Raw genomic sequence first — 8,983 nt, forward strand, 5'->3', positions numbered from 1 at the left:
TAGCCGCCGCCCTTCCCTCCCTCTCCCTCTCCCTCTCCTACCGGTGCCCCTCCCCCTCTCTCCCCTCCTGATCTCCCTCGCGTGGCCGCCCCGCCCCTCTCCCCAGATCCGGCCGGATCCGGCGGGGACTCGCGTCGGGGGCCCCGGATCCGGCGGGGACTCGCGTCGGGGGCCCCGGATCCGGCGGGGACTCGCGTCGGGGGCCCTGGATCCGGCGGGCATGGATGGTGGCGGCGGCGGCGGTGCGGCCGACGGTGTCGGCCTACCTCCTCTGGATCCGGTGCCGCCGCCTCCCCCGGTTCCGGCACCGCCGCCTCCCCCCTACCCTTCCCCTCCTTCTCTGACACGGGCGGCGCCCCTCCCCTCCCTCTCCGGTGCGGGCGGCGCCCCTCCCCTCCCTCTCCTTCGGCCCTTCCCCTCCCGGCTGGCAGTGGTGGTGGTGCCGGCGGCCGGGGGCGGTGCTGGAGGTGGTGGCTGGCGGTGGTAGCCGGTGGTGGCCGGCGGTGGTGGCCGGTGGTGCTGGCAGTGGTGGCGGCGGCGGCGGAACAGGTTTTTTTTTATTTTTTTCAAAAATTGGATGCCGAGTGTTTTCTAGCCACTCGGCAAAGACTTTGCCGAGTGCGCGACAGAAAACACTCGGCAAATTCGTGTTTGCCAACTCAAAGTTTGCCGTGTGCCGTTTGCTGAGTGTTACACTCGGCAAACGGCTCGCCGAGTGTATTTCGCCCTTCGCCGAGTGCCCCTGGCACTCGGCAATTTTCTTCTTTCCCGTAGTGTCTGAGGCAGGAAGCTCATCATCTTCTCCAAGAGAGGCATAAAACGACAAATAGAGAACACAGATTGAGGTTTCCTCGTTCAAATTTGTAAATTTGCACAATTATCCAGTATAACAACTGCAAAAGTATGGATTGAAAGCTAAAAGGCCAGGAGAAGATCATTACCGGAAAGGTAGCCCCTTACGCCTAGTGTTTGCTCCGTTCTGCAACCAGCGGTGCTATTGAGCGTAGATATAGTGATGCGGTGTTAGTCCCAACCAGCGGCAGGAGCCAGATGGTAGCGGATGAGATAGATTCTGTACAAGACAAGCAAGGGGCTCAATTTGTAGGGACCAATAACGTTCGTGGACACGTTTGTGGTAAGCAACCCTCTATTCTCTTCCTTGCCTTAATTAAGTTGGAGCCACTTCTAGCCAAAATCCCATAAATGACATGATCACGACAGGATCGATGATCGAGCATCATTTTAGAAATAGAATTCCTAGGAATATCACCACTACGATGTTTTTACGAAAACCTTAAAAGGTGTGAGTTTTCATAGTAAATCTAAAATGAACAGCAACAAGTAAGAACCAGGACATGGAAGTAAGGGAGCAACCTCAGTGCATGATCCAATCCCAGGAGCTTATTTCAGTCATATAAGGACCGTTCACAGCAAATCTTTCTAGTGAACAATGCAACCACACGCGCCAAAAAGGTACAGCCTTCGGGAGTACCTAGCTATATATGTGAGGTCTTGGTTGATGAGCACATCAACACCAACGATACATCCACACCTACACAAGTACCAGTTTTTGGTCCTATTACTCGCGCCCGTGCTCATCAACTTAATCATCAAGTAAGTTCACTCTTGAGTTCTTGTCCATCCTATTTAGACCATGGAGACAAGTGCGCTCTTATTTTGGTTAGGAACCAGGGAGAAGACCGAAAGGGAAAAGGACTCGCGCAAGCTGGATTCGGACTCCAGGACAGTACCAACTTGTGATGGTCACCACGGTCGCATACGGACTCGGATTGGGGCGTTCAAGTACTTCACGGATTCATTATGAAGTATATTTTCATATGGATCTAGATTCAAGTCCATATGCTTTACAAGATGCACGTTTATTTGGTAACCTTGAGAAGTGCACCTTTTGCACCGATCGAGTGTCTTTTCTTGGTTATGTTGTGACTCCACATGTGGCGGATCCACTTCGGATCTACTTGGTTAAACATGATATAGCCGCCTGATACGCGACGCTCATGCTTAAGCCGAGTAAACACGAAGTGCCGTCAGATTTCCTCCGATTTAACCACTTGAACAGGACCATTTTAGCAGACCCACACGAAGGTGAGCGGTTCTAGAGAATACAACAAGTCCACCGAGTTAACAACTTAACCACTTATTTTGGATAGGAATTAAACATCAGAGTTTTACAAAGATTTCAAAGGGAAAACAACAGAAGGTAAAACCACTAGCGGAAGCAAACGTTGGGGTCAGACATCCCTGGTGAGGCTAACCGGGACATCACTGATCCCTCTCCTCGCCGTCCGAGGAGGGATCCCACTCGACCGTCCAACCCGGGGGGAGCTGGGGCGGCCAAGTGCCAGCGGGAGAAGGGTCGGGAGCAGCAACAATACCTGAAAAACAGGAGCCACAACAAGGCTGAGCTACTAAGCTCAACAAGACTTAACCGGCAGGAGTAAAGCTACTCCACACTTCTAGACATGCAAGGCTTTTTGGCTGAGGGGTTTGTTTGCCAAAAGCACTAAGTAAAACCCTATTTTCAAGTTTTAGCTCCGGTTCTAGGTTCATTATCTGGTCTAAGTTTTGCAACCTATTCTAAGCAATCATAGAACCAACCAAAGGTATATATATCATCAACAAAACCATGTCATCATCAGATTCCTTATTTACTCAGGGTGACACAGCGATCAAGCAGTCTCAAACTGTGAGAGGCAGACGAATCGATTCGAGTTTCTTAACCATGCATGGCGAACCTAATCTCACGACATCCGCGCACCACAAGGCCGCTTCCTGTGTCGGCCGTCCCCATCGATCCCCAGGCGCGTGTCAGGTCCAAACTTCCCTTGGCATGCAATGCTCCATAGTCCCAGCCTCTACCGTATTGTGACCGCATTTGCACCCACATGATGCACCATGGGGACCTTGTTCCAGGGACAGCAGGGGTATAAGCCACACCCTAGTTCAATCAGGTACTAGGCTTCCCCATCCCATACTAGGTATGAGATTAGTACCTTCAAACACTTGATCACGAACACCACCACTGTCGGGCCTTAGCAGGTTTCATAGACAGACGGGGCGACCATCCGTCCACCAAAGAGTTACCTCAACCCTGCCCCGTCCATCGTCCTTACATGTGTAACAGAAGGGTAGACATCCAACTCCTACAACTCGTGAGTGACAGGAAATCACTCGGCTTTTACCGTTTTTCTATTTAAGCAAAGCATCTACTCGGTCCAACAGCTAGTGTTCAGATCATGGGAGCTAACTCGTGCATCTAGGGTTCCAACCAACTCCTATACGTAAATGCACAAGCATCTTTAAGGAAGGCATGCGCAAGTTTGGTAAAACAACACAGGGTTTTCATGCAATCGGGGCTTGCCTTCAAGCAAGGAGGAAGAGAACTGCTCGACTTCTGGGGTGGCTTCAGCTTCAGAGGGCAGGAGCTCAGCTACACCGTCATCTTCTGGCGCTGGGTGCAGCTCGTAGAAGCCGTCGGCGAGGCGCAACTCTACACGAATGCAATGCATTAGTTAACGTAGACGGTTATTTCAACAGCAACACTTGCAAGTCTGAGCCCAGAAACTCGCGACAAAAAGCAGGAGGGCGGGAATGTTCAAGGGAGCTGGTGGAGATCAGGATGCAAGGGTCGGAGGGAAAGAACTTATGATCTGACCCTTAAACTAGCGGGTTTGGTGTGCTAGGGATCCTCAGACTCAACGCTGACGGGTTCCCAAGTTTAACACATACACCCTTGGTTTGAAGAAAAAAAGATTCAGCCGAGCCCTCAGGCGAGGCGGAGAAGGGTCGGCGGAACAGACAGGGTCGGGCCAGACGAAACCGGGATCGGGCGGATAAGAGGGGTCGGGCGAAGCGGATAGGGGTCGGACGAGGCGGACCAGGGGTCGGCAGCGTACCTTCTTCTTACAAGGAACGCTTGGGGTCGGGAAGAAGCAGACTTGCGCGGAGGGTGCTAAGGCTTTGAACAGCGGCTAGGTCCGGCAATGCTCCGGTGGCGGCGGTGCTTCTTGTGGATCACAAGTAAGCCCTTACGCAGCACGCAAGAGCAAGCGGCTGGCTAGCTTGGGGAAACGGTGTGGAGCGGAGAGGAGGGTTCCTCAGGGACTTAGTGGGTGGCGCTGGGAGCTCGAGCAGGGAGTAAGAGAAATGGCGTAAAGGCAGTGATGGCGGAGGGAACTCCGGCGGGTTCGCGCATTCCCTTTTATAGCGGCTGGGAAAGGAGAAGGGAAGTGGCGCGGGAGTGAGAAGGGGAGCGGCGCGAAGGCCGGGGAAGCAGCAATGGAGTGCCCTGCCTGGGTGGCGATTGAGCGACGAGGGCGGTGGTGCATGACTTCGGGGATGACGCCAGCGGTCATTGGGCTCTGGCGTCAGGGCGGCGCAGGAGCGGGTATGCTGGTGGTTGAGATTTGGCGGAGGCGGGCGTCGTCGTGCGGTAGAGTTGATGGAAGTGACCGGGTTAACGGCGCTAGAATCGAGGGCGCACAGGTGAGAAGATAGGCAGACGCGGGCGCGCGGGCGAGCGCGGAGCAACAGATTGTCGGGTGGCTTCTGACAGGGCGGGGAAAGGAGCTGTCGCTGCTGTGGTCAGGGTTGGCGGAGGAGGAATCGTCGGGTAGCGATGACCAGGCGACGCGGCTGTGTCGAAGTGACGGAAAAGACAGGCGACATCGGGCTCTGCGGCTGGGATCTGGCGATGTGATGATGGGCGCTGGTGGCGAGGTGTTGCAGAAAGGGTGCAGAGGGGCTTCCGCTGCAATTGGAGAAGGGGGCGCGAGAATCCATTCGGTCGCGGGCCAGAGACGAGGCGGAGCGGCGGGCGTCGGGGAAGTTGAGCCACGTGGCTGGGAAACTCTGAAGCGGGCATGCAACTCGAGTGCGCCTGTCGCGAGGGATCTGAGAGAAAAGATCTCGTGGGTCCACCGGTCAGATAGAAAGGAGGTGTTGCTGATGACTCAGAAAGATCCGGCGGTGAGTTGGGGTCGGCTAGGCCGGAACTGGAGACCAACGGAGAGGGGTCGGGTCTCGGGGTCGGAACCTGACTGGAGGTTGATCACTTAGGCTTGGAATGCTAAGACAGGTGATCAGGGGCTCGGATTAAGATTAACTTGGAAGATTTGGGGTCGGTCGTCACAGCCTACCCCTCTTAAAAAGAATCTCGTCCCGAGATTCAGGTATAAACTTAGGGTGTGCCGTTCTTACCTCCTTGACGAGACAGAAAACTTGGGAAGTGCTTGTTCAGATACTCGTCTGTTTCCCATGTTGCTTCATCCTCCGTGTGGTTCCTCCAGAGGATTTTGTACATTCTGACCAATTGGCGCCGGGTATGCCTCTCTTTCTGGTCAACAACTCGGTCTGGGTACTCGGCGTAGGTTAGGTCGGGCTCTACCTGAAGCTGCTCTTGCTCTAAGATCTCGGTTGGAACTTGGACACACTTTTTCAGTTGAGACACATGGAAAACATCGTGTATGGCCAATAGCTGTTCTGGGAGTTGGATCCGGTAAGCCACGGGTCCACAGATCTCCATAATCTCATAAGGGCCAAGGTAGCGGGGAGCCAACTTTCCTTTCACTCCAAACCGTTGCACTCCTTTGGTCGGGGAGACTCGAAGATACACATAGTCACCAATATCAAACTATAGGGGCCTTCTTCGCCTGTTGGAATAACTCTTTTGTCGAGATTGGGCAGCTTTGAGATTTGCTTGAATTACCTTTACTTGTTCTTCGGCTTCTACCACTAAGTCAGGGCCATAAACTTGTCTCTCTCCTGCTTGGGACCAGTTCAATGGGGTCCGACATCTCCGGCCATATAAGGCTTCAAATGGTGCCATCTTCAAACTGGTCTGGTAGCTGTTGTTGTAGGAGAACTCTGCCAAGGGCAAGCACTTGTCCCAATTCTTGTCGTAATGGATGACACAAGCTCTCAACATATCTTCAAGGATCTGATTGACTCTTTCAGTTTGATCATCGGTTTGAGGATGATATGTTGAGCTACGGATGAGCTTGGTGCCCATGGATGCTTGTAGCTGTTCCCAAAAGCGTGCTACAAACTGAACTCCTCGATCAGAGATGATGGTCTTGGGTACACCGTGTAGGGAAACTATGCGGTCGAGGTACAACTCTGCATACTGCTTGACTGTGTGGGTGGTGCGGACAGGAAGGAAGTGGGTAGACTTGGTTAGGCGATCCACTATAACCCAGATGGAGTCATGCCGCTGCCATGTAAGGGGCAGTCCAACTATGAAGTCCATGCTGATGTCCTCCCATTTCCAAGAGGGAATAGGTAGGGGCTGCAGGGTACCCGATACCTTTAGATGGCTGGCTTTGACACGTTGACAGGTGTCACATTCTGAAACATACCGGGCAATTTCCGGCTTCATTCCACTCCACCAGAAGGTTTGACGGAGATCATGGTACATCTTATTGCTGCCAGGATGGATTGAGAACTTGGAGAGATGAGCTTCATCTAGGATTTGCTTCCTAAGGTTGGGGTCGGTCGGTACAACCAGTCGGTTTCCATAATACACCTTCCCAACCTTATCCTGTTGAAAATGTTTATACCCTTCATCCTTCAATGAGATCTTCCTGATGATCCGTTTTATTTCCTTATCCTCCACTTGGGCTGACCGTATTTGGTCTTCCAAAACTGATTCAAGGGTGATGTGGCCAAGGGTTCCATGGGGAACAATTTCCAAACTAAGTTTCCCCATCTCGTGACACAGAGTCTCGGTGAAAGTTGGTGCCGCCAAGCAATTGCAATAGTTCTTGCGACTAAGAGCATCGGCCACCACATTGGCCTTGCCGGGATGATAGTGAACTTCCAAGTCATAGTCTTTTATCAATTCTAACCATCTTCTCTGGTGCATGTTGAGGTCGACTTGAGTGAATATGTACTTGAGGCTCTTGTGGTCGTTGTAGATGTTGCAGTGGGTGCCCATCAGATAGTGTCTCCATATCTTCAAGGCGTGAATCACTGCTGCTAGCTCCAGATCATGGGTCGGGTAGTTCAGCTCATGAGGTCTTGAAAGCTTCTTCACACTTGTCGCTCCACGCGAACCTGACCTCTTTCTTCAACAGCTCCGTCATCGGCTTAGCTATCTTAGAGAATTTCGGTATGAAGCGCCGATAGTAGCCTGCCAGTCCAAGGAAACTTCTGATCTGGTGCACTGAGGCAGGAGGCTTCCATTCCATAACTTCCTATACCTTACTGGGGTCGACGGCTATACCATCCTTGGAGATAGTGTGTCCCAAAAACTTGACGCTATCTAACCAAAACTCACACTTGGAGAACTTGGCATAGAGTTGGTGAGCTCTCAGCCGTTGGAGAACTACATGAAGATGATCGGCATGTTCTTCTTCGCTCTTCAAGTACACGAGGATATCATCAATGAACACCACCACAAACTTGTCCAGTTCGGGCATGAACACCGAGTTCATGAGGTACATGAAATAGGCGGGTGCATTGGTGAGTCCAAAGGACATGACCAGGTACTCGTATAGTCCATATCTTGTAGAGAAGGTTGTCTTGGGTATGTCGCAGGGTCGGATCTTGATTTGGTGATAACCCGAACGAAGGTCGATCTTGGAGAACACTTTTGCTCGCACTAACTGATCAAACAAGCATCAATGCGTGGAAGTGGGTACTTATTCTTGATGGTCACAGCATTGAGGGGTCGGTAGTCCACACACATGCGTAGACTGCCATCCTTCTTCTTCACAAACAGGGCAGGACAACCCCAAGGTGATGTGCTGGGTCGGATGAAGCCTTTTTCCAACAGATCATGCAACTGGGTCTTCAACTCGGCTAACTCAGTAGGTGGCATCCGATAGGGTCTCTTGGATATCGGGGCGGTGCCGGGGATCAACTCTATGGAAAACTCCACGTCTCTATCAGATGGCATGCCAGGTAAGTCTTCTGGGAAGACGTCAAGGTACTCACAGAAAATAGGGAGGCTTTCTAGTCGGGCTTCCGATAGAGGGTACGCACAAGGGAGTGCGGACTTAGGATGTTTCAAGGATAGGGTAGAACTGCCACAAAAGGGCGAGTTGATGTGGAGGGTTCGGGAGGCTAGGTCTAGAACCACTTGGTGCCGGGTCATCCAATCCATCCCGAGGATGATATCTATTCCTTCCAGGTCAAGGATGATAAGATTCTCCTTAAAAAGGTTTTGGCCTAGCTGAATAGGCACATTGACACTTATCCTATCAGAGGTGATCACTCCACCCGGGGTGGATATTCTAAAGGACCCTTTGGTTTGGCATTCTTGTAACCCACACTTGTCATGGGTCTTTATCCCGATAAAGCTATGTGAAGCTCCCGAGTCAAACAAAACCAAAGCTGAAAAACTGTGAATCAGAAAGGTACCCGTCAATATCGGCGCACCTTCGGGAAGCTCTACTGCATGGGTAAAGTTCAGTCGTCCTTGGCGAACGTGCACCTTGGGCCTCTTCCCTTGGTTGGGCGCTGCATTGCTCTGCCCTGGGCGCGGGCCCTGATTTCTGGGGCATTCCTTGGCGAAATGTCCTTCATTGCCGCAGGTGAAACAGCGGTTACCAGCTGCAGGACGCGGTGGTGCAGGTGGCGTCGGCCGGGGCGTCTGTGGTTGGAAGCCGGGAAAACGGGGCGCTACTGCTGGTGGGGGTCGGGCAATCCACCTTCCCGACTGCTTGGGTCGGCCGGGAGCTTGTGGGGGAACCATCCGGAACCTTCGAGTCGGCTGGCTCGAAAATGCCACGGAGGCCTTCCTCTTCTGATCGGCTTTGAGAGCCTGCATGCAATCTTCTTGGGAGATGGCCAGATTGACCAACTCGTTGTAGGTGTCCACCTTGATGGGTTCAACCTTTCTCTGAGCTCCAAGCTCAGTCCTCGGCGGAATCTGTCCTGCTTCTTCTCGTCCGTGTCCGCATGATAGCCTGCATAACGGCACAGATCGTTGAAAGCTTGGGCGTAGTGCAGGACATCTCGG

The sequence above is a fragment of the Setaria italica genome, chromosome IX, assembly GCF_000263155.2.
Source record: "Setaria italica strain Yugu1 chromosome IX, Setaria_italica_v2.0, whole genome shotgun sequence".
In the NCBI taxonomy this organism is placed as follows: Eukaryota; Viridiplantae; Streptophyta; class Magnoliopsida; order Poales; family Poaceae; genus Setaria; species Setaria italica.